General features: G+C 41.7%; 1 pseudogene; it reads right to left on the minus strand.

Annotated features, from left to right (window-relative positions):
* Positions 1-19,549: 19,549 nt before the first annotated feature.
* Positions 19,550-20,578, minus strand: LOC145099690 (GATA transcription factor 28-like; annotated as a pseudogene).
* Between the last annotated feature and the right edge of the window lie 1,769 nt (positions 20,579-22,347).

Genomic DNA, 22,347 nt, shown 5'->3' on the forward strand with positions numbered 1-22,347 from the left:
GATCGATCGGATGTCGATGGTGATAGACAAAATTTAACCAACTGTGTAATAGATGGAGGGAAAATTCATCAGATCGTCTAAAAATAAAATGAAATTAAAATTGAAGATGAAGGTAAGGGCATAGAAAGAAACAAAAATAGGGTTGAAGTTCATTACTGAACCGCTCGCAGGCATGGGTTCTATCTAGGGCTCGAATACGTCAACATGTCGGTGCTATCTAGGAGTTGGAAGCGGTAACTGTGAAGATACAGTGTGTCACCAGGAAAAATGGTCAATTTAAAGCTATTAACAGCTCGGTAGATTTGATTAACAAATCATGGACCAAAATTTTCAAAGTAGGGTTGGTTTCATGCCAACTTTGTTTTATTGTTTTTCTACAAACATAATTACATAATGGAAAATAGATCTTCAATATTAATACAAAATAAGTATCATTTTAATCAATCTAATTTTATCAAATAAAAAAGAAAACATCGCATACATCAGGTATATACTCTCATTTACGAACAATTTATGGTTACCTGCGCAAAAGGGATGCACTTGCTCCCAGGTACATGGCCACATCTTATTCCCTATCTAGGCTAAGCTGCAACACCATCAAACTTGAAAAGAAAGCAAAAATCAAAAATAAAACACCGTTAAAGTTCATAATATAGAATTTAAAATCATTAACTATGACACTTTTTTACACCTGGCCTTTGACCGAGCATCTACATGTTGATGTATTAGGTGTTTTGTGTCTTTTTAACCTCAAACAATCAATAACAACAAATACATCGTAAAATGGGCCCAAAAAAATGAAATGAATTAAAAAAACTACAACGAAATTTAATCCAACAAATAAAAAAAAACTTTTTGGAAGGAAATATAGAATGACAACATACTTTGGATTTATAGCAAATTGAGCTCCCCTATAAATGAAATATAAAAGAAAATAAATCAAATAAAAATATATCTTTTCAAGGTAAAAAGAAGATTGAGATTTTAAGAAGACATACACATCCATGTCTAGTTCACATGAGTTGTAAGAAGATGAGTTTCCCACATAAGTTGATTGCCTAATCCTAAAAACAATTTAGAGAACTTAAACAAAAATTCAAAAATGTGAATTTACTAAAATGCCCTTGGAGGGTAAAAATGATAGGTATATCACCTTGTTAGTTCTTCATCTTGCACAACAGGGACTAGAGTAGTTTTTGAGAAAAGCAAATTGTGGTTCCTAAGTCCAGCTATACCAAAAGACTCAAAAAAAATTGTGTGAGCTTTAATATATGCATCCCTATAACAAAAGAAATTATTCTGAATCCTAAACAATTAAAAAAGCTCCCTCCATGAACATCCATACCGAAAAGGATGCTCAGATGTGTAGAAATCAAGCTTATTTGCTTTAGTAACCACTGATGGGTTTTAGCCATAAGAACATCCTATGTGCTCATGCAAACCCTAATGCTTGGATCTGGGTTTCTCTATTGTACATGCAATTCATCCAAGACTTTAAACCCTAGATCTAGCATCTAATAATCAATATTAACACAAGAATGGGGTTTAGATCTAACCTTTATTGTTATGTAGATATAACAATCTCAAATCCTCCTTGTAATGGCCTTAGAAAGCTTAGAGTCACAAGTGTCACTCCTCTAATGGCTCACAAACACCAGGAGCAAGAGGATGAAGAATGAGAAGAGAGGAGGCACCCAAGAACGTGTAGAAACCCTAAGGAGTTAGATAGCCACGTTTTTGGTGCCCTAGGGGTCCTTAAATAGTGAAGCTATTAGGGTTATCTAACAAGGAAACCCTAATTTGATTGCTTAGGCCCTAAGCAACCCATGGAATCCCTCCTTAGAGGCCTTGGACGATTTCTAATGGGTTTTGCCATAGAATTCGCCCACTCCATCCTCTATGGAGTCCGTTAGCCTAATATTCAACTATCACAAAATTGACAGTTCTAGTCCGCTTTATTTAATTAATGTCTTTTAGCCACAAAATTAATTCTTATTAATTCTTGACAAATATTAACAATATGATTTCTCCTTTAATATATTATTCTCATAATATATTAATAAATCATAATTAATCCTTTCTCTCTCTCTCTCTCTCTCTCTCTCCATAATTCATCCTATCAAGTTGCTTTGGTGAAGGCAACCCAAAAGGACCATGCACCATCAGGTCAAGTACATACCAAAATAGTTATTGACTTATACACTAATCCAACAGTCTCCCACTTAGATAAGTCTAATAACTATTATGCGTATTACTTCAGATCCTCATCCGCAATTGTAGTTTTCAAAAGCCACTGTCAACTCTGATCTTATCAGATACGCATCCTTTAGAAAAGGGATCATATATTCTTCCATTCTAGATATCGTATAGACTGAGACATAGATTTAAATCAATTTCTCTGTCTATGTGTTGTTTCCCAATTTCCGATTTACGACGACTAACAACAGACTACAATTGAACACATCAAATTAGTCCCGGCTTGGCCAAGCGCTTAAGGTGTCATCACTAAATCATCGAGGGGCCCACAGATATCGCTTTTATCCCACTTTGGGTAAAAGGAACGGATATGTAACGACCCAATTTTCACGACCAAAAATTTTGTTTTAAAACATTACTTTAGAAAATACTAATAACTAAAAACATTGTTTGATCAAACCATAACACAAAGTGAACCATGTCTAAAAGCCAATTCATACACCCAATCAAAATATCAGAGTACAAATCCCAGCGAAGCACGTAAATGCGGAAACCGGAGAGTGTGCGTGTGTGACATGCTGCTACCGCGCCAGCTCCTTTCCCCTAGCTGAGGAGGTACCTGAAACCAAAACTGAAAACTGTAAGCACAAAGCTTAGTGAGCTCCCCCATCGTACCACATACCATACAAACACATAACATACATACTGCCAGGCTATTCTGGGGTGCCTGACTACCCGGTACGGCCGTTCTGGGGTGCCGTCCTACCCGTGTCAAGCCATTCTGGGGTGCTAACTACCTATATCAAGCCATTCTGGGGTGCTGACTACCCGTGTCAAGCCATTCTGAGGTGCTGACTACCCGTCGGTCCTAACAACCGACCCTCGGGGACTATTCCACCCCCTACTGCTACTATCACATATATCATAACATAAACATACTATCAGACATATCTGGGGTGCCTGAACTACCCTTCGGTCCTAACAACAGAACACTGGGACTGGTCCCCTCATACTACCTCTATCGCATATAACATAACAAGCCAGCATGCAAACATATCATCACATACTGTCAGACGCATCTGGGGTGTCTTACTACCCTTCGGTCCTAACAACCGAACTCGACTACTATCACATACAACATATCATGCTAGCATATAACATATCAGGTAGTAGCAAACCTGGATGATATCACAAAGACAATCATCTATCATACGTCTCCTACTGGTGGGTCGGCATTGTGGCCTTAAACCCACCGCTACTGGAAGGTAACTCACCTCGAATAGGCTGTTGGTCTGTGTGGGAACTGGCTGTCTACTACTGCTGCTGCTGCTGCTAACGTCCCTCGACTGTAATTCCCACAAAACGATAAGTCAAACATGCTAGATGTTCTTAGGGTAAAATGACCCTTTTACCCCTCACCAAGTCAAAGACCAGGTCAAAGTCAACTTCCAGTTGACTGGACTCGCCGAGTCCAAAGAGCAACTCGCCGAGTCCATCTCTCACTGATCCGGTCCCACTCACCAGGTCCCTCTTCCACTCACTGAGTCACCCCTGACTCGCTATCCGGGACTTTGGGGCCGACTCGAGTACCAACTCGCCGAGACCTGCGAGCAACTCGCCGAGTTCCTTGAGCAGGTCCTCTGCTTGCTTCCAATCCACACCAAAACACCCCATTCGAGGGTTTGTGGGTTTCGGGAATACGCTATACGGTTAATTCCGTGCACAGGTACGAAGGGTTGAGCCTTTGACGCTTAAACCCCTCGTGTGTTGTGGATGTTCATATTACTCGCCGAGTTTGAAGAACTACTCGGCGAGTTCCAGGAAATCTTCATAGGACTCGCCGAGTTTGTTCATCTAACTCGCCGAGTCGACGACCATCTTCATAGAACTCGCCGAGTTCCACCTTGGGACTCGCCGAGTCCTTTGACCCACTTCCTGAGTAAGCCAGATCTAGGACATGCAACACTTCCAGACCACAGATCCATGGTCCTAGGGTTCATTTACCACGTAAAGTTGTAAACTTTACGTGCATGCATGGCCCTATGAGCTCAAACATGCACTTCCAAGCTATACAAGAGGTCCTATGCTCATTGGGGACTTCCACTACCTCAACCACAGAGACTTTATGCTACTATGAAGTCCAAAAGGTCCATATCTGAAGTTCTTGCAGAACATTAGCCATAAACACATAGAGATTTAGGTTTTTAGGGCTTAAAACCTCTTTTCTTAGGTACAAAAGGGGACTAACGAGCTAAAGATCAAGTTAGGGTCTTTTCTACCTGAATGGAGGCCTTTCACAGAGTAGATTCTGGATCTCCTTCCCTTCTTGCACTCTTCAATCTTCTACTTCTTCTCCCAAGCCCCAAATCACCTTCAAAATGTTAACAATCACCCACAAGTACACAAAGGAGGCTAGGGTTTCGTTCTATAGGTCTCTGGGAGTGCTAAGGGAAGTGGAGGCTGGGTTAGATCGATTAAATAGGGTGCAAACACCCGGGTTAGGGTTTAAGTCCAAACAGGGTCTACTCGCCGAGTCCATCGGACCTACTCGCCGAGTAGACCGAGTAGATCCCGCGTCTAGTCCCGCTTCTACTCGGCGAGTCAGTCCCTCAACTCGCTGAGTCCAAGGCTAATTGTGCAAAATAAAGAGATTTAATAATCACGAATACATACCAGGAATTAGGTGCTATAAATCTCCCCCACTTATTTTAGACTTCGTCCTCGAAGTCTGCTGCTCGATCCTGAAACAGCTCGGGATAGTGCTCCATCATCTCGTCCACCGGCTCCCAAGTCCACTCCGAACCCTTGCGGTGCTGCCATTGCACCTTCACTAGCTCCACCCTCTTGTTCCTTAAATCCTTCGACTTCCTGTCGAGGATTGCGACTGAGCGCTCGATGTAATTCAGGCTGTCATCAACCTGAATATCCTCCAACGGTACTACCGCTGAATCGTCCACTAAGCACTTTCGCAGCTGAGAGACATGGAAAGTGTTGTGGATCTGGTTGAGCTCGACTGGCAGATCCAACCTATACGCCACCTTGCCCACCCAGGCTACAACCCTGAACGGTCCGATGAACCTCGGGCCCAACTTGCCCCGCTTCCTGAATCGGATGACGCCTTTCCAAGGCGACACCTTCAAGAGAACCATATCCCCGACTCGAAACTCCAAGTCGGATCGACGCTTGTCGGCGTAACTTTTCTGCCGACTCTGAGCAGTCTGAAGCCTGCTCCGGACTTGCTGGATCCTCTCGGTCGTCTTGAGCACCACTTCGGTGCTTCCCATGACCCTCTGGCCAACTTCACCCCAGCATATCGGGGTCCTGCACCTCCATCCGTACAACATCTCGAAGGGAGGGCGGTCGATACTCGCGTGATAGTTGTTGTTGTAGGAGAACTCGGCCAGGGGAAGATAGGTATCCCAGCTACCACCGAAGTCTAGCACGCACGCCCGCAGCATATCCTCCAGAGTCTGGATGGTCCGCTCGCTCTGACCATTCGTCTGCGGGTGAAAGGCAGTGCTAAAATGCAGACGAGTGCCCAACTCGTCATGGAATCTCTTCCAAAATCTGGAAGTAAAACGCACATCCCTGTCCGAGATCACCGATACTGGCACCCCATGCCGTGCCACAATCTCCCTAATATAGATGTCGACCAATTTCTCGGCCGATATGCTCTCCTGAATCGGAATAAAATGAGCACTCTTGGTTAATCTATCCACGATGACCCAAATTGAATCCACTCCACGTGTGGTCCTGGGAAGCTTCGTGATAAAATCCATCGTGATATCTTCCCATTTCCACAGTGGAATATCCAACGGCTGCATCTTGCCATGCGGTCTCTGATGTTCACCCTTGACCTTCCTGCAGGTCAAACACCGTTCGACGTACCATGCCATATCTCGCTTCATGCAGGGCCACCAGTAATCCAGATGAAGATCCCTATACATCTTCGTCGCCCCGGGATGAATAGAGAATCGGGACTTGTGTGCCTCCTCCATCAAAGTCTGGCGCACACCCCCGTGATACGGCACCCATACCCTACGGTGCAAAGTCAATAATCCTCGGCTATCATAGTCAAAGGAGGAAACCTGACCCACCACACGCTCGCTCTTCCGATGTTCCTCCTTGATAGCCTCCTGCTGAGCCTCCCGAATTTGCTCCAACAGGGGAGTCACCACGGTCATCCTCAAGCAGACGTCCCTGATCGGCGCCGCCTTGCGGCTGAGCGCATCGGCCACCACGTTGGCCTTCCCCAGGTGGTAAAGGATCTCGCAATCATAATCCTTCACCATATCCAACCACCGACGCTGCCTCATGTTCAGATTTGGCTGATCCATGAGGTACCTCAAACTCTTGTGGTCCGTGTAGATGGTACATCGAACCCCGTAGAGGTAATGTCGCCAAATCTTGAGGGCAAAAACCACCGCCCCCAACTCCAAATCATGCGTCGGGTAGTTCGCCTCGTGAGGCTTGAGTTGCCTCGAAGCGTAGGCAATAACATGCCTTCTCTGCATCAGTACCGCGCCAAACCCATAAATGGATGCATCACAATAAACCACAAAATCCTCCACGCCCTCTAGCAGGGCTAAGATTGGCGCCTCGCACAATCTCTGCCTCAGCGTCTCAAATGCAGCCTGCTGCTCGGGCCCCCACCGAAAGACCACGGCTTTCTTCGTCAGTCGCGTCAGGGGCACGGCTATCTTGGAGAAATCTTGAATAAATCTCCGATAGTAGCCTGCCAATCCCAGGAAACTCCGAATCTCAGATGGAGACTTCGGAACCTCCCATCTCATCACGGCCTCGACCTTGGCCGGATCGACCAGAATCCCATTCTGGTTGACGAGGTGTCCAAGAAATTGCACCTCGCGCAACCAAAACTCACACTTGGAGAACTTGGCATACAAGCTCTCCCTCCTCAGGGTCTCTAACACCTCTCTCAGATGCTCCTCATGTTCCTCCCGAGTCTTGGAATAAACCAAGATATCATCGATAAAGACTATCACAGACTGGTCCAGCATCGGTCTGCATACGCGGTTCATGAGGTCCATGAACGCGGCAGGAGCATTGGTAAGCCCAAACGGCATCACCACGAACTCATAATGGCCATAGCGCGTCCGAAACGCGGTCTTCTGCATATCCTCCTCCCTGACCCTCATCTGATGATAACCCGAACGCAAATCAATCTTGGAGAACGAAGATGCTCCCTAAAGCTGGTCAAAGAGGTAATCAATCCTCGGAAGTGGGTAACGATTCTTCACCGTTACCTTGTTCAGCTCCCGATAATCTATACACATCCGATGCGACCCGTCCTTCTTCTTCACAAACAGAATCGGGGCTCCCCAGGGCAAACTGCTCGGACGAATAAATCCCTTGTCTAGCAGCTCCTGCAGCTGCGTAGACAACTCCTGCATCTCAGGAGGAGCCAACCGATACGGTGCCTTGGCTATCGGAGCCAAACCAGGGACAAGGTCAATCCTGAACTCCACCTGTCGCTCCGGAGGTATCCCAGGAAGCTCCTCTAGGAAAACATCTGCAAAGTCTCGGACCACCGGAACCTCGCTCACTGTCGCCTTGCCCGCCTCCCGGGTATCCATCACATACGCGACATATCCTGCGCATCCCTGCTGAAGGTAGCGCCTAGCCCTCGCTGCTGAACATACAGCGGGTCCATACTAGGGCCTCTCACCATGAATCACTAACTCTCCCCCGCTTGGGGTCCTGACCCACACTAGCTGCTGCGCGCATTCTATCACAGCCCCATTAGGGCTCAGCCAATCCATTCCTATAATCACCTTGTTCCCACGCAACGGTATGGGAACCAAATCTACCAAGTAGCGCTCCTCGAACAAACGCAGCACGCAGTCTCGAAATACCATCGATGCCCACACCGATCGATCATCAGCAATCTCCACCTCCAAAGGGCAACCTAACTCGCCTGATGGCTCATGAAACTTCTTGCTAAGCGCAAGGGAAACGAATGATCGGGATGCACCCGAATCAAATAACACTTGAACTGGGAGGTCGTTCACATGGAACGATCCTAATACATACATATACATACAAAGCACATATCAATAACATAACATCATAAAAATAAGATAGAGGGAAAGAATCATACCCGTCACCACATCGAGTGCGGCGTGTGCCTCCTCGGTAGTCAGCTAAAATGCTCGGCTCCTCACCACTGGAGCCTCTGACTTTCCCTGCCGGCCATCTGTGATCCGCAGGGTCGCTGGAGCTGGCGCCTTCACCGGCGTTGAAACTATCAACTGGGGGCAATTGGCCTTCTTGTGGCCCCTCTGGTTGCAGTGAAAACACAGCAACTCTTATGTCTGAATAACTGCTGCCGGAGCAGTGTAATCCCTGCTGATGTGCCCAGACTTGCCGCACTTGTAGCAGCCTGATGATCCCATCCTGCACGCCCGCTCGTGCGGCTTGCCGCATTTCCTGTAGCGGCTCGGTCCTGACTGGCCTTTCGGCCTACCATCTGATCCCTTGCGCTTCTTCCCTGAAGCCCGTCCTGCCTGTCCCTCCTCCAATTTCCGTTTCCGGATGTGCTCCAAATCTATCTCCCTCTCCCTCGCCCTGGCAATCATAGAGTCCAAGGTAGGGCAAGCCGAAAAGCTAACATGCTCCCGGATGTCAGCTCGTAGCATATCATGGTAACGAGTCCTCCTCATGTCCTCGTCACCGGCATACTGGGGCACCAAGAAAGCCCTCTCCCAGAACCTGGCGGTGATCTCCGCCACAGTCTCCGTCGTCTGTCTCATGTCAAGAAACTCCCTGGCCAGCTGTTGAAGCTCGACAGCCGGTGCAAACTCTGCCCTGAACTTGGTCACGAAGTCCGACCAGGTCATCGCCTCGATAGCTGAGGCTCCCAACGAGTCACCCACTGACTCCCACCAATCCCGGGCTCGGTCCCGTAAACATCCTGCTGCATACCTCACCTTCGACCCCTTGGGGCAGAAGCTAGTCAACTGGGCAAACTTGATGTCTGCAATCCATCGCCTGGCAGCAATGGGGTCTTTCACCCCATGGAAATCCGGTGCACCACTGCCCCTGAAGTCCTTGAAGGACAGCATGTGAGATCCTGACTGGCTAGATGCCATATCACTCCTGAATGCCCGAAGGCGATCCTCCATCAACTCCATGATCCCTTCCTTGATCGACCCAAAGAGAATGGGGGTCGACTCAAGGATGCCTCTAGTGATCTCTGACGTGATGAACTCGCATAGTCCCTCATCAACCGGCTCGAAACCTGATCCCGAACCTGACCCCTCTCCTGAACCGCCATCTACCAGCCTCGATCGAAGTACCACCATTCTGCAATACATCACAACAATCATTAGTGATACTGATACTTTCTGAGGGACACAACTACTTACAAGTTCCCTGGTCTTATCTTGGCCTTCCTTGGTTCGGGTACGGATCCTCTGCTTTCAGTAGTACGGGCCCATACTACCTTCCACATCTATCCGTACCTTCTTCAAGGAAAGCCTCGACTCCACCAGATCCCTTTCACTACTGCTGATCACTGCTATACTCATCCTAGGCTTGCCCTAGGGAAATCTCTAATTCCACTCTAACCAGTCCTCAGCTGCTGCAGGCCTCCTTGTAATGCCAATTAGCCATTACTCGAATACCATCACATATGACGAGGCTCAGATAATCCTTCGAGTACTCGACTCGTCCCTATAACGGTTGGACTCAAACAAGAGCTGCGCAGTAGGATCAAATCCGGCACTCTAAGATTATTCAACCCTGATCACATGTGACCTGACGCATTCGCCTAATGGCTAACTCCCATTATTCAGAGTCCCACGTAGCACGAAGCAAGCAGCATTCAGATAAGGGTAACAATCTCAATTAACGCTATCTACTTTCAGGAACTGAGCTAGCATAAAGTGTTAAGCTCATACTACCAAGCATAACCTAATCAGGCTATCCTACTTACTATTTACACAATAACTAGCATGCAAGTTCCCATACAACTGGAACACATAAAGCAGGCACATAAGACATCACTACTAGATCCTTAGTCTTATTCTAGCATGCTGTTCTACAAAAGCTGATAAACATAACATAAACTTGTATGGGTACTTTGGGGAATACGTACTTGAGCTCGGCCGGTCGCGCACATCACACACTTCGTTCTTTCTTAAAACTCTTTTCTCAATTTTAGAAAACATTTTTCCTTTAGAAAACCTTTTAATCCCTCGATTTGAGTTCAGACACTTCCGAGGGTGTGTCCGAATCCCTCAAACCAGGGCTCTGATACCAACTTGTAACGACCCAATTTTCACGACCAAAAATATTGTTTTAAAACATTACTTTAGAAAATATTAATAACTAAAAACATTGTTTGATCAAACCATAATACAAAGTGAACCATGTCTAAAAGCCAATTCAGAGTACAAATCCCAGTGAAGCTCGTAAATGCGGAAACCGGAGAGTGTGCGTGTGTGACATGTTGCTACCGCGCCGGCTCCTTTCCCCTAGATGAGGAGGTACCTGAAACCAAAACTGAAAACTATAAGCACAAAGCTTAGTGAGTTCTCCCATCGTACCACATACCATACAAACACGTAACATACATACTGCCAGGCTATTCTGGGGTGCCTGACTACCCGGTACGGCCGTTCTGGGGTGCCGTCCTACCCGTGTCAAGCCGTTCTGGGGTTCAGACAACCCATGTCAAGCCATTCTGGGGTGCTGACTACCCGTGTCAAGCCATTCTGGGGTGCTGACTACCCGTCAGTCCTAACAACCGACCCTCGGGGACTATTCCACCCCCTACTGCTACTATCACATATATCATAACATAAACATACTATCAGACATATCTGGGGTGCCTAAACTACCCTTCGGTCCTAACAACCGAACACAGGGACTGGTCCCCTCATACTACCTCTATCGCATATAACATAACAAGCCAACATGCAAACATATCATCACATACTGTCAGACGCATCTGGGGTGTCTTACTACCCTTCGGTCCTAACAACCGAACTCGACTACTATCACATACAACATATCATGCTAGCATATAACATATCAGGTAGTAGCAAACCTAGATGATATCACAAATACAATCATCTATCATACGTCTCCTACTGGTGGGTCGGCATTGTGGCCTTAGACCCACCGCTACTGGAAGGTAACTCACCTCGAATAGGCTGCTGGTTTGTGTGGGAACTGGCTGTCTACTACTACTACTGCTGCTGCTAACGTCCCTTGACTGTAATTCCCACAAAACGATCAGTCAAACATGCTAGATGTTCCTTTTACCCCTCACCAAGTCAAAGACCAGGTCAAAGTCAACTTCCAGTTGACTGGACTCGCCGAGTCAAGGGAGCAACTCGCCGAGTCCATCTCTCACTGATCCGGTCCCACTCACCAGGTCCCTCTTCCACTCACTGAGTCACCCCTGACTCGCTATCCGGGACTTTGGGGCCGACTCGAGTACCAACTCGCCGAGTTCCTCGAGCAAGTCCTCTGCTTGCTTCCAATCCACACCAAAACACCCCATTCGAGGGTTTGTGGGTTTCGGGACTACGCTATACGGTTAATTTCGTGCACAGGTACGAAGGGTTGAGCCTTTGACGCTTAAACCCCTCGTGTGCTGTGGATGTTCATATTACTCGCCGAGTTTGAAGAACTACTCGGCGAGTTCCAGGAAATCTTCATAGGACTCGCCGAGTTTGTTCATCCAACTCGCCGAGTCGACGACCATCTTCATAGAACTCGCCAAGTTCCACCTTGGGACTCGCCGAGTCCTTCGACCCACTTCCTGAGTAGGCCAGATCTAGGACATGCAACACTTCCAGACCACAAATCCATGGTCCTAGGGTTCATTTACCACATAAAGTTGTAAACTTTACGTGCATGCATGGCCCTATGAGCTCAAACATGCACTTCCAAGCTATACAAGAGGTCCTATGCTCATTGGGGACTTCCACTACCTCAACCACAGAGACTTTATGCTACTATGAAGTCCAAAAGGTCCACATCTGAAGTTCTTGCAGAACATTAGCCATAAACACATAGAGATTTAGGTTTTTAGGGCTTAAAACCTCTTTTCTTAGGTACAAAAGGGGACTAACGAGCTAAAGATCAAGTTAGGGTCTTTTCTACCTGAATGGAGGCCTTTCACAGAGTAGATTCCGGATCTCCTTCCCTTCTTGCACTCTTTAATCTTCTACTTCTTCTCCCAAGCCCCAAATCACCTTCAAAATGTTAACAATCACCCACAAGTACACAAAGGAGGCTAGGGTTTCGTTCTACAGGTCTCTTGGAGTGCTAAGGGAAGTGGAGGCTGGGTTAGATCGATTAAATAGGGTGCAAACACCCGGGTTAGGGTTTAAGTCCAAACAGGGTCTACTCGCCGAGTCCATCGGACCTACTCGCCGAGTAGACCGAGTAGATCCCGCGTCTAGTCCCGCTTCTACTCGGCGAGTCAGTCCCTCAACTCGCCGATTCCAAGGCTAATTGTGCAAAATAAAGAGACTTAATAATCACGAATACATACCAGGAATCAGGTGCTACATGATAAACTTCGACTCAATTCTTGGTTGCACTCACTCACCGAATCACACACAACAATATGTTTTATAACACCAACTCACACATCTTGGTTTCAAGAATATAAGATATTATCATCTCACTAATCACTCGTGATAAAATTCATGAAGTGATCCAAGTGAGCGTGGGTTTAATCCAATACTCTAATATTATAGCAGCACTCATGAACCCTGCAACAAACTTTTGCTATGTCTAAGATACTTTAGAAAATCTACAGTCAGATTCATGACAGTCTTCTTTGATTCCTACTTGCAAAGAATGAGCGACTGTGGAGAGTTTGAATAATCTTATTATTCGGGAAGTCAAAACATGCAAAGTGAAACACAAGAATATTACTAATCCTATATGTCCCCAAACCTTTGAGTATAAATAAAATACATTTTATTTAATCACCATATTGATTACTCATTATTTGTTGTTTCTGGTAATCAACTTCTTACTTGAATTATAACAACAATTGTCCCATGCTCTTAGCATGCACACTATGTTTGCCTATGGTCTTTACTTTGTGAAATAGTATAGCTGAATAACATTTTCAACAACACTCATTTCACAATTCCTAATCCATTAGTGTAAGAATACAAAATTCTTGCCACTTATAGAATATGCTAGATTCTAACATTTTATGCAATGATCCTTTCGTAAAGTCATAGCTCAAAATCATCAGGACTTGGCCAATCTCTATCAGAAAAAATTCTATAGATATGATGTCTCTCACTCAAAGTACATTCCTTTGAACATCCTTCTTGCATAAAAGTTTCTAATCTAGACATAGATTCTTAATATCCAACTCCCACTATGGAAACATTTCAATATTTTCCATATGACAACTCATTCTTAATAGAATCTTATCTATTCATAATAATGTTGATATGGTCCATCCAATACCATACTTTCAACTACTCACAAGCAACCAATCTTCAGCGAACTTTGGATCGTCCTTTAATAGTTGTTTAATTATTTTAGTCAAAACCGATTCTAGTCCTTTTTCCCTCTTAATGCGCTAGACATTTGGAAAATTTTAGAATGGTCAAATATTATAGCATTTGTAATCGATCCTATACCCGAAGCGTATGGGACACGATGCATAATGTCTTACATAAAGATATGATACTTTATCAATCTTCTACCATAATATTTTATGGGTCACGTTCTCATAATTCGAACTATGAAGAGGGATGCCATAATCATAATCGAAATTTGAGAACACACTATGTATCATTGACTAAATTTATTAAAATTCCACAATCTAAGCCTTTAGATTTGAAATGAAGCATAATATTCTCTCCCTTGATTATAGCAAAAACATCTCTTCAACCCTTGCAACCTTCCAAAGTGAAACTTTTGTTTTCCTATAATTAATATTGCCAACTTGAAACACTTAAATAATAATCATGCTCCCACTAACATGATGATTATATTCATTCCAGCATAACCCTTATGCTTCCACTAGCTTTGACACGTATTTAGGAGCCAACTAAACTTCTAGGAATCAATACTTATTGACTTCCAAAGTTCATTGTTTCTAATACAATATGCTTCGATAAGCCTTTATCTAAGCTTCTTAAAATCACACACCTTTCCTTAGACAGCTCATATGTGTGTCTAAACTAATTCAGAACTTATCTTACTTAGTCCTAAATGTTCAGACTAATTGCCAAATCTCACAATTCAAACTATGAATAAGGGATGCCGTAATCATAATCGAATTTCAGAATGCAATTTACATAGTTGTTATCTCCTTAAAATCTCTCTTAGCGAAAGCGATTCCTCACAATCATTTCCATGAAAGAGAGAAACCTTATGACACTTAGATTTTACGGTGTATGTATTCCTATCCATGTGAATTTGCCATTACCATAATCGAAAGATAATGTTTGTGGCAAATTCAAACTCTTATGGACAGAAGTTGTTCATTCTTAATTTCTTGCCATCAAGGGTCCCACCATTGCTTCCAAGTTATCTAGCAGCTCACCTATGTCAGTTAATGTACTTTCATTGAACAAGGTGTTTGCCTTATGCAGTCTATTGAGGACTTGTAGAACTCATATGCATAATCACTCAACAGGATTGTCACATAAATAGAATTTTGTGAACACGATAGGTTACAAACATCAAGTCGTGCGCTAGTGTTTACTCTTGATTAATTCTTGAATCCTTTCAAGATCTTTAGACTCCCACTGACATCTTGACATATTAGGTTCTCTTATCAAGAACATTTCTTGATAAACAATTATCCAAGAGTTAGTGTGTGTCTATATCAAGACAAAACATTACACACATTTGGTCTTAGTTGGTCTTAGTTGGTCTTTGGCTTCTTCAAGACATCACAACATACCAAATTCAAATGTGTAAGAGTAGGAAAAAAAATTTCTACTTCACATTTGATGAATGTGTGTCACTCAATTCACAATCTTGGAGTACGATTCTAAGACTTGATTTTGGAACAAAGTATGACTCGTCCTTTTGATTTAACCATTTCAACAATTTCCGATTCCTCCTCTTAGCCATAATGGTGCAGTAAGATGTCCTTAGAGGATCAATTGTGATACGGTTCTTAATCATTAAGACGATCACAAAATCTGATACAAAAGTACTCTCCTTTCTTCTTAGATTTGAGAAACTTTTTATCTTTCTTCCTTCATTGATTCTTCTTATTCGTTCTGCCATTCATTGAAACCTTTCAATGATTCAGAATTACACTTAATCTTGTAAGCATAACCACTTTTACTAGACTTTTAGTAAATTATGACGAATAGTCTTATTGTTATTTGTGTTGGACTTGACTAGTGCACAACATTGTGAACCTGTTCTCCTAGTCCTTCACTTGACTCTTTGTCAAGGAATTAGTCTTAAATTCTCTAAGTACCAAGATTTCCATACATCACATGATTCAAATCATATGATTCCATGTTTCTGTCCAATTGAAACTTGGGTGATGGGAATCTTTCCTTACTTAAAAAATTTTGACAGTACCATAAATAACATAACTAAGAATCACATCCATTTATATAAATACACAAACATCAATATTTCACAACGATCTTATTGCAAGGATATACATAAATAAGATAAATCAAAATTTATGTTATTCATAAAAGCAGCGGAAAACATGTCCTTACAATGCAAAATCAACTGAAAAACTATGTAATCAAATATTCCTAACAACTCTATCATAACTTCCTAGGCTCAAAATCTAATCTTCGAATCCATGCGATCGTGATCCATTTCTTCGTGATCAGACTCATCTTGCTCTTCCATCAAGCTTCCTCTCTTTTCTCTGATTCTGAAAAACATTCAAATGTAATCTGATCGCATTATGTTTTAAGAATCAATGAATAGGAACTTAATGGAGTTAGATAGTGGATTTTACCTGAAGTAGAGCCATACTTCTGGACTCTCCCATCTCTTAGATCTCTCAGGTAGACTGGGCAGCTTTGTCTCCAATGCCCTTTCTCTTGGCAGTAAAAACAAATTGACTCTTTTGGAACAGCACACGAAACTACTTCAGACTTTGCCTTTCTCTTATGATCAAAATTTTCGACCATGGAATGTCTTTCGTTGCCATTTCCTATATCCATAGAGGTCTGGAAGGTAGATCCACCAATCACCCTTGCTTTTCCAGTGCGCCAAATCATTGCTGATTCAGCAGCAATAAGCATATAGGTGAGATCGATGAGGATCACGTCGTGGTTCATCATATAGTACTCTCTTACGAACTCACTATATAAGTCAGGAAGCGACTAAAGAACCCAGTCAACAGCCAGCTCCTCACAGACAACGAATCCCAACATTCTTAACCTATCAATGTGTGACTTCATCTCTAAGACGTGTGCACACACTGACTTTCCTTCGTCATGTCTACTTGCCAGAAGGGCTTAAGTGAGCTTGAACTTTTCAAGCCTTTGAACTTGTGGGTTAGGGAGAACAATAGGAGGAGGTGGAGGAAGTGAAGCATGATCTCGTGTTCCTCGATCGAATCGTGGAATATCATCTTCATGTGGAAAGCTTGTTCAACGGGATTTGGGAAGACCATAGTTGTCATACTTTGACATCTACAAAACGGGAGAAAATTCAAGTTAGTTGATTGATTGAGTCCTTAATAAATCACCCAAATGAGATATTAAGGCTAGGACCCAACACAATATTCCACAACTTGGGAGAGGGATGTCGTAACCCAAATTGCAGAACATTTAAAGGTAAGTGAATGACAATTTACTAATTTTCCACCATGAAAAACGAAAAAGAGATTAAGTTTTAAATGTATTGAAAAACTCCTAGATCCTTTGAGATTCATTGAACTTTTCAATGGCATGTTTAAAGATCAATATGCCCCTCTATTTGTGACTGGGATGCCGAGGATCACGAAACAGGGTGTGAATAACCATGCAAACTTACATGGTGCCCCAAATGTTACAGTCACCTATTCGATGTGTCGGTTAACCACACACACGCTCCACTAACGTCTTCACAAGGGCACAAAGTGTAATTTCATGGAATTGCATCAATTCACTTTTGCCTGAAGTAACTAAGATTGGGAATTTTGTATAAAACATTTAGTTACTTTATACTTCATTATACTTGTAATGGAAAGGGTTTGCCCTATCCTACCCGTTCGGCTAACGACCCTCCACCAATCACGGAAGCGGTGGGTGAGAGTGGACACCCATTAAACATCCATTTTATAGGCCATAACCTTATACCCCCCCCCCCCCTTATAGATCAGCTTCGTGAATGAGGCCTACTAACGGTAAGACTAGCAGTTTAAGTTATACATATATAATATTAGACTTTTAATGTTATATATAGTATAAGGGTGTATTTTACACTTTTAAAATAATAGGTGGTCTAATTTAATAAATTATACTTTTAATTTAATTAAATGTAAACCATATCACTATGGATTTATTAGCTCTCTTTTAATTATACACTTAATTAATTTAATACAACCATAAGGGTGCAATTTGAACCTTTTCAAAACTTAGGGTTTTAGAATTTAACATTTTAAAATTAAACTTTTAATCAAAATTTAAATTCCAAAACTTGAGGGCAAGTTTTGAAACCTTTCAAAACTATTAGATCAAAATACAAATAAGGCAATTAAATAATTAATTGGTGATTATCTAATTATAACCTAATTCAATTTCATGCAAGATAATGATCAAATAATCCAAATAATTTAACATTTATCAAATAAGGTAACAATTATCTAATTACATGACCAAAATCTTTTATTTTGACAAAGATAATAATAAGGAATCAATAAAATTTGTATTTTATTAATTTTAAACAATTATGGAAATTATCCTAAGTCAAAATAAGCAAAAATCCCGAAAATCCGCCTGACTGACAATTAAACTCGACGAGTTCCCATATGGACTCGCTGAGTTCAACCTACTCGACGAGTCCACATTGGGACTCGACGAGTTTGTCAGGCAGATGGCCAAAAACTTGATTTTACAGCAAGAATGAATATACTAGGCATCAATACAAAAGAAACCAATCAAGGCTCTGGTACCACTGATGGGTTTTAGCCTTAAGAACATCTTATATGCTCATGCAAACCCTAATGCTTGGATCTAGGTTTCTCTATTGTACATGCAATTCATCCAAGACTTTAAACCCTAGATCTAGCATGTGATAATCAATATTAACACAAGAATGGGGTTTAGATCTAACCTTGATTGTTATGTAGCAATAACAATCTCAAATCCTCCTTGTAATGGCTTTAGAAAGCTTAGAGTCACAAGTGTCACTCCTCTAATGGATCACAAACACCAAGAGCAAGAGGATGAAGAATGAGAAGAGAGGAGGCACCCAAAAACGTGCAGAAACCCTAAGGAGTTAGTTAGCCACGTTTTTGGTGCCCTAGGGGTCCTTAAATAGTGAAGCTATTAGGGTTATCTAACAAGGAAACCCTAATTTGACTGCTTAGGCCCTACGCAACCCATGGACTCCCTGCTTAGAGGCCTTGGACGATTTCTACTGGGTTTCCCCATAGAATTCGTCCACTCCATCCTCTATGGAGTCCATTAGCCTAATATTCAAATATCACACAATTGACAGTTCTAGTCCCCTTTATTTAATTAATGTCTTTTAGCCACAAAATTAATTCTTGACTAATATTAACAATATGATTTCTCCTTTAATATATTATTCTCATAATATATTAATAAATCAAAATTAATCCTCTCTCTCTCTCTCTCCATAATTCATCCTATCAAGTTGCTTTGGTGAAGGCAACCCAAAAGGACCATGCACCATCGGGTCAAGTACATACCAAAATAGTTATGGACTTAGACACTAATCCAACAATCACAACTTCAAAAAGCTCCCTCCATGAATCTCCACAACCCAATGAATCCTAAACAATAAAAAAAATAAATAACACTTACGATAAAAAGATCAGATAAATAACAAAATTGTACAAATTGTACAAAATGTTTCAGAGTTCACCTCCAACATGTAATGCCATGATTCCATGAAACACCTCTAAGCTGAAAATGAAACATTAAAATGTGCCAGGGTATAGTCATAGTCAAATCCATAAACTTGTATGATATCCAATCTAAGATTCTTATTAACATATATACCTGAGATATTTACAGTCTTTGTAAATAGTAACTACTCTCTTATTTTACACCTTTTTTCCTTTAACATAAATATATATCTCCATTAGCTTTGACTGCTGCAACAAATAACTGAATAAGACAAGGAAAGGAACTCCTCCCTCAACTTTCAGCAGTCACATCTCCTCCATTAAAAACCACATTTACACCATCACTTCCATTCCCTTCCCACCCCCACTCTACAAATATACCAAAACACATCAACACAAATGCCAAATGCCATTATTATTATTATTATTAATTACATCTGAAATATAATTGTGTACCTCACCTACACCTGCTAAATAATAGTCTTTCCAGTAGTAGGGTCTGCTAAAACCTTGTTAAGATCCCGTAAAACCCCCTGTGCACATTACAACTCAACTTAATAAATCAGTTAAGAATTTCAACATCAAAACTAGTTACAAACCTTGTTAGCCCATTTCAATCCACATGCATTGCATAATTTCCTTGGCCCAGAAGGCCCATGACGCATCATTAGGGTTGAATTTGAACTGATCCCACAGTGCCTACATCTATAAAAAGTAATACAAACAACCAAACTACAGTTTACAAAACAAAATAGGACAAAAACTGCAAATTTTTGTCCCTCTTCATCCTCATCATAAAAAAAGTTGTTAATTCCCATGAAACAAATGGACTATTGTGTTATTGAAGCTACAAAATAAAATAAAATAATTAATAAAAATAAAAAATAAAAATCATTACGAAAAAAAGTTTGCTTACGTTGTTTCTTCACCTTGGCTAGGACCACCGTTCCAATCTGAAGAAGCTAAGCCTGTTTCATCAGAATTGGCCTTGGATGATGTAAACTGCCCTTTTTACGCTGCATTCTGGGAGTATAAAATGTGAATCAGATATAATATATCCACCTCAACTTATAAGCATATAATAGCTTCTACATCAAACTTTAATATATATAATTACTTAAGAGCAACTTCCTTCCGTACAGTGTAACGAATTTTCTTATCAAAGCATCTTTCTTTTCTCTTCTTCCTGAATCGACTCAAAGAAGCAGCCCTTTTGTGGTTGACTTGATCTTCCAGGGAACTTGTTTAAACCCTATTATATTCATACCAAAAATAAATAAATAACTCAAATAAAATAAATCAGAAGTCCATACTTGTATGAACAATTTGCTGTACTATTAACCTTTGATTTTGAGGGGGCATCCCCAAGGTAAGGGCACCCGTTGGTACTTCATAACCACCCAAAAGCAATAACACACCTTACACTTGTAAATTTGTGGCAAATCAAGAACTAAATCAATCATCAATATCATGAGTAAATCCTACAGATCTAAGCATTCCTCCATCAACAATCACATTCATAAACTTGAGAAAGCTTATGTTCAAATGAAATGAAACATGTTAGTTATTGTCTACCTTTAGGGTTCATCTTAGGCATTCTATCTAAAGCTTTAGGAATCTTAAGAAACCTTTGTTTGGCTAGATCAAACTTCCCTGAATTTTAGCTACTTCATCATTAGAATCTGACCAACCAACATAAGTTACATGTTCTTCTTCCAACAATTTTCCTACACTTCGATCATAAGATATACTTGCTATTTGGCTATTGCATCCTCTCCCAAACCCTAAATTACGAAATAGAAAACCATAAGTTTCACAGGTAGAGTGAAAACATCATCTACCAAACTTCCATTACGACATAATCGGTCACGTCTCTAGGTCTAGGAAGCAGTTTCTTACATTGAACATGAATACATAAACATATTAGAGTAGGAGGTACCTTTTTGAAGTCCATAACTACAAGTAGGAAAGTTTGCCCACTGCAACCAGATCCATAAACAGAGAGAAATCAAAACCAATCAAATAAAAAACACAAATAAACCCATCAGAAGAGAAGTAGATTATTATATATCTAGTGACCAGTAGCTGTTGGAGGTTCGATTGTGATTTCAAGAAAGGGAAAATAAATCCTTAAGTGAAACGTTACCCTTATGGAGAAAATTGAAACGAAAAACGGACGGTGAAATTAATCGGTAAACCCTCACTTGATGACAAGGCAGAAGGATAAACCCAAAGAAGTCGGAAACAAACAAAAGAAAACGAGGTCAAATCTGATGGTGGTGGCAGATAGACGATTCAATCAGTAGATGATGGTGTGTGGGTGGGGCAATCGTCAGCTTCGTCTCCACCTATGTGCTTGAGAGAAGAGCGAGAAAACAATGAAGCAGAAAAATCAGAAGAATTGAGAAAGATATTGGATAAGTAGGCGGTGGGAAGGATCCGGAAGCCGATAAATCCAAACGATGATCAACACGTGTCCGCACAAAATACTGGTGTTGACATAAAATGACCCAAAAGACGGATTTCAACATAGAGGGTGATTTTTGCCAAAAAGTACAACAGTTTAGTATTCAAATTGGTGCTTTTCTTTAACAACAACACAATTTATGCATTCATCTAAAATAATCGTTTATTTATCTTAAAAAACATAATCAAATATATTGAAATGATGCTAAAAGAGCTTTTAGACTGGAGGGTATGGGAGGGATGTTTCCCTCACTTTTTATGGGCCACACCACTATTTCCCACATTTTCCTTTCCCCCACCTAAAACCCAAAGAATGGGTGGGAAGCTTCCCTCATTATTTTTTTATTTTTTTTAAATATATATTTCATATTGTAGTGACATTAAGAGCATGGTTTGACATGCGGAATTAAAGATTTCACAATGAACATGGTGATTTGGGTGTTCAAGAGATGTATTGAATGTGTATGGTGTTACAAAAAGGGACATAGATCTACATCTACATAAATAACACACTTACACACTCACTTTTACACCTCTCAAGCACACCTCTACAAGTGGACTAAACCCACCTTATATAGAGGTGTTTACATGTCTCTCTCTCTCACTCTCACTAACTCATGGGTCAAAAGGCTAATGCACCACATGCAAGTGGGTTTTACACAAGT

Source organism: Lactuca serriola, chromosome 4 (assembly GCF_051521515.1).
Source record: "Lactuca serriola cultivar US96UC23 chromosome 4, Lser_US96UC23_V15, whole genome shotgun sequence".
Lineage (NCBI taxonomy): Eukaryota > Viridiplantae > Streptophyta > Magnoliopsida > Asterales > Asteraceae > Lactuca > Lactuca serriola.